General features: G+C 41.3%; 1 protein-coding gene across 2 annotated transcripts in view; it reads right to left on the bottom strand.

The window, feature by feature from the left end:
- POU2F1 (POU class 2 homeobox 1) overlaps positions 1-5,060 on the bottom strand; it is a 64,477-nt gene that overhangs the window by 40,684 nt on the left and 18,733 nt on the right. The gene's annotated exons all lie outside the window — the stretch shown is intronic.

The following is a 5,060-nucleotide window of genomic DNA, read 5'->3' as shown; positions in this document are numbered from 1 at the left end:
CTACCCTAGGGATCTTTAAGAAGAGGCTTGATGACTACCTGGCCCCTTCCGACCCTACTTCTATGATTGTATGATTTTATGAAACTGGTCTTATTTCTTGGGCCCAGTAACATGACATGGATCAGGGTTACACACAGTTATGCTGCATGGCAGGGGGTCAATATTACAGGTAGGAAGAGATGAGTTCTATTTCCATTTCAAAGGGTCAGTGGGACTTCATTTTAAAGATCTAATGGAGTGGATGGAGGGGTTGCAAGAGGTGCAGGGTGACAGCAGGAGCCCGAGAGCCCCTAGGGGGAAAGACAGACAACTTATGGGAAAGAGAATGTAAGAGGTCAAAAGCTGAACAGACTTAATTCTTAAGAGAAGGTGGTGAGAAAGGTACTTCAGAGATGGAGCTGGGGAGAGAATCTCCAGAGGAATAAAAGAAGCAGTAGCTTACCTGGAGGATGAGGAGGGCAACTGGGACACCAGCACTGTGCACAGCCTTTAAGGCTACTGCCACAGCTGGTAGCTGGCTACCTCCACCTGCAGTACAGCAGCCAGCACTGCTGTGCATGCCAAAATTGCCCAGGGTGCAAAGCTGCCCTGATACACCTCTGTAACATGAGTGAGGGGACAATGCAGAGAAAACAGAATGGACAGGCATCAAGTGACTAAGGGAAGACCTAAGGGGACAAGGAAATCTCAAGGAAGTGGGGAGAACTTGATGTCCGAGGAAAGAGAGAACAGGAAGAGAAAAAGACAGACAATATTAGATCTTGGATAGGAGAAGCAATAGGAAAAGGAACAGCTTTATTTCTGGTCTCACAGAAGAGAAGATGGAGCGGAGATTTGATAGCAGCTTTTAACTACCTGAAGGGTGGTTGCAAAGAGGATGGAGTTAGACTGTTAGGCAAAACTCCTATTCAAGTTTTGACACTGCCCTACAGCCTTCAACAAAAAAAAACCTGCTATGGTTTGGGAACATAGTTTAATTCTCTGGACATAGTTTAATACATCATATTTTGGTAACTGCAACATTCAACCCCCCGGTGTATTCTCTGTGTACATCTATTCAGTGAACACACTGGGGGGTTAAATACACTTGGTGCATCCACAGTATCTACAGCTTCCAACCTCTGTTAGACTACCTCAGGTCTTGGATAAGGCTCATTGGGTCATCCAGCTCCTTTCCCCGCCAGCACAAGCATGCTTCTAATATGGTTTAGCTGGTCTTCCAGTCTAGGTTTAAGAGCCAATCATCTAACAAAATTTTACTGCCAAGAAGCATCGCATGAGATTCAGCCCAAGTTTTCCCTTCCTAAATTAAACTGCCTTCAGATTAGCATGCTAACTTTAGGCCCCATTCTAGCTACCTATGCCTTCTAACCTTGGCATTTACACTCTTAAAATAAATTTAAGGATGAGACAGAGAAATTATGCTGCATTATTTGAGAGAATGTTACAAATAATTTAAGATTACATGAGCATGAGAAGGGGAAGAATGAAGGTTTCACTTTCAGTGGTAATATATTTATTTCTTTATGAATGCAAAATTGTGCAACATTCAAAACTGTAATTATATAATGAAATCCCAAAAACTGAAAAAAAAGAAATAGCAACTATACCAATATTTGAATTGGCATAAAACCTGGGAAAACAAACAAACCATGCCACAGGCCAATGTAGCAATTTCAGAAGTTGTACTGGTGTGTGTACTGTGTGGCATTGTTTTCTTTCCTTCTCTCACTTATCACATACATGTGGTATTAATTATTTATTTACCATAATGCTTGACAAGTTTCACATCGTATGCCAGGGCATTAAAAAAAAAAAAAGCTATAATCTAGTCCAGAAAGTAAACTTGCAAACAACTAAAAGGTGAGGAGGGGGTGAAAAATGGTCTTGTGTTTAATTATTTTGGCTGAGAAAAGAACATAAAAGCATGGTAAGAGTGTATCATTCTCTGCATCTGTGTCTTGGCAAGCATCATCTTGGCTGAGCCTTACGTAAACAGGGAACCTCATTCTAAACACAGTGCTAATAATGCGGAGTGGGACTGACGCCCAAGGAGCTGGTCACCCATTTGAAACTCTAGTCTTCCACTCTTGTCAGACTTATGTAAATTCCATCAATTCACCTGTATTCATAATTCAAATCTTACTATTTAGTTATCTATATCATTATCAGTCTCTCACTAAAGACCATATATGCACAGCTGCTGATGGTTTGTGTTTTGTTGTTGTTGTTTTTTGGGGGGGAAGTTTGGTTTATTTATTTACTATTCAAGTATCTAGGCTTTCTCCACGGTGAAGACCAGATTATGCCATTGCAAGCACTACAGAAGTTAGAGTTGTAAAAAGGATTTATTAGGTAATCTAGTCTAACCCACTAAACAAAGGAAGACTGTCAGGAAATATATTTTAGCTTTTTGTCGGGATAATTTAAAAAGATCAAAGTGATTCAATTTCTACCACTTCCCTTAGAACATCCTGTAACTTAGCAGACTCTGCCATAAGAAAACTTTTTTCTTGACATCCCATCTGAACTACTTAGTTCTATGCCATTAATCCTAGCTATAAACTGGATACAAAACTAAAATAGTATCTCTATCCCTTTGATGTTTACATCATGCAAAGGCTACTGATGGATCCCAACAGCAGAAGAAAAGGTTAGGCAACATAGTAATTGTACCAAATGTTGAGGCCTCTGTTAGTGGCAATTCTACATCAGGTCTGTAGCAGCACTAGCAATCTTACTGACATCTCCACAGTAGATTCCTTGTGCTAACTGCAGAGCATATTACAGAAATTGTGCTTGTGCAATTAGTTAATTAAAATAAATACGGTAATCCCCCTGCTGCAGAGACCTGCCAGTTAATCAATTATTCAAGAATCATCAATTAAAACAAACAGTCAGCTATCTGTGTAATCAGCTATGTGTTTACAATAGCAAGCAAATAAGTAAACCTGAGTGCTGTTTACAGATCAGTGTAAAGACGGATTGGAAAATATGGTCTCATCTATCTACAATAGTAGACAGTAACCAAGTTTTCCAAATTATGCTCAACACAAGGCTGTACTTTCATTTTACCACAAAGCCAACACCCCTAAATTGTTATTTTTAAAAAGTACAGAATATAGCCAGTCTATAAATTACACATTGCAAAACCTATCTTAAGAGAATGTTAAGGTTGCAAAGTCAAACACTAAAAATTACAAAATGCCTAAACCAAAGCTGCCTGTGCAACCTTTATTCAGTTCCCTCACACATATATATTATGATAGACCTCACTTACATGATCACAGACTATTTCCACAGGACCCACCTAGTGTTATTCAGTGCATACAATAACAGTGCTCTCTTAATGAGCAGCTATTTTATATTTTGTTTTCACTTCACTGTTTACTGTATGAGCACTATAGCCCAATAACATCCTCCAGCACACAGCCTTGAGTCATCCCCAGAGCAAAGGTATCTTTACACGTGAAACAGTATGCAATCATATAATTGAAGACTATCATCATGGACAAAGGGGCCAAATTAAGGCTGCACAGGCAACTTCTGTATTGTGATTTTAGTGCGTGTGTGTGCATGCGCACATAAATTCCCAAGTTAAAAAAAAGACCTCCCTCTGTGTAAATTCCATCATGTAGCACCATGTTGACACCCACATGGGGCAGCAGAAGGCCTTCCTGCCCACATTACAGATCTGTCACTTCAGCTAAAGGGATGCCCTACAACAGGTGTTCACAGCCTTTTGCCCATGTGGGCCAGAACCTGCAATCCAGCTGTGGCTGCAGGTTGGAGTCTCCACCCCCTGGAAGGGCCAGCGCCAGCACTTACCCTCACTGCAGATCCTGACCCTCTCCTGAGGGAAGTGTAGACAAGGTAGAGCAGCAAGCTCCTCAGCAGAGGGATACATTGTGGAGGGGATGGGGGGCATGGGGCAACTCCATGCCACCCATCCCCTCTGCTGGATCCAGCCTGTGTGCCCCTACGTTGCCAACTGCTGCTTTACAAGGACAGGCTCCAGACTGGGCTTTGACACTACCAAAGAATTTCACAGATATTTGTTGATAGCAGAGGGACATGACAAAACTCAGAAGTCTTGAATTTCATCCCTGGCTCTGGAGGGGAGTTTGTTATAGAGAGCACAGATACTTCCATCAATTCTCCCCAGGCATGACACCTTCTGTACAGTCCCTTTCAACCTGTTCCTCTCCTTTCTCTCCCCTGCCTCACCTTCCATTTCTAGGTTTTCCATCTTAGTTCTGCCCTGCACATTTAGTCAGTCTTGTCTCCATGCCCCAGACTTTCCATTCCAGGCCTAAGCAACTGAAAACAGAGTCTTAAAACAGAAGGGTAAGAAAACTTGATAGGTGGTGGTACTAATGCTGTCTAAAATACAAAGGCACAGAATACTCTGCAATAGTCTTATCGTGATTGTAAGACTATTACATTCTGAGAACCATAATTTCCAGGGGACCTAGCTTCCACACTGAGGATAAGGCCAAAAATATGAACCCTGTAGACCACACGTGGTTCTCTATGTCCAGAGAATTAAGGAATCTCCTCCATGCTACACATGCTAAAAGCACAGAGTCAGTCCAGGTCCTCCACATTACTAATTCAACCCTAACAGATCCAAGAAAACCGGCTGTTCTGGTGAGCATAGTCTTTCTTTGGTAAATAGTATTTCAGAACTAAAGACGCCACATCCACAGCACCAGACTGCAGATCTGGATGGATTCAAGCATCAGAACACTTTAGCAGAAAGCTGGTTCTCTAGACACACAGGGCACTGGGCCTATAGTCTCCTGTGGCAGTGGTAGTAACAAAGGATGAAAAGATAGTCCTTTCACTCCCATAAGTCACAACAATAAGCATCCATAAGGGCATCATCCTCTTTTGGCACTCTCTTTAAGAACAGAAACCTAAGAAAACATCTCTTCTAAATGGCAGAAAAACAAAGATAAGAGAAGCGTATAAAATGTTGTAGCCCTTAAAACAGCTACATGGAACTGAAGGACTGACGGAAGAACTTTTTTTTTTTTTTTTTTTTTTTTTTTTTTTTT

Source organism: Gavialis gangeticus, unplaced genomic scaffold (assembly GCF_001723915.1).
Source record: "Gavialis gangeticus isolate Ggan-Ray unplaced genomic scaffold, GavGan_comp1, whole genome shotgun sequence".
NCBI classification, from domain to species: Eukaryota; Metazoa; Chordata; order Crocodylia; family Gavialidae; genus Gavialis; species Gavialis gangeticus.
This window is presented reverse-complemented; position numbering and strand designations above follow the sequence as displayed.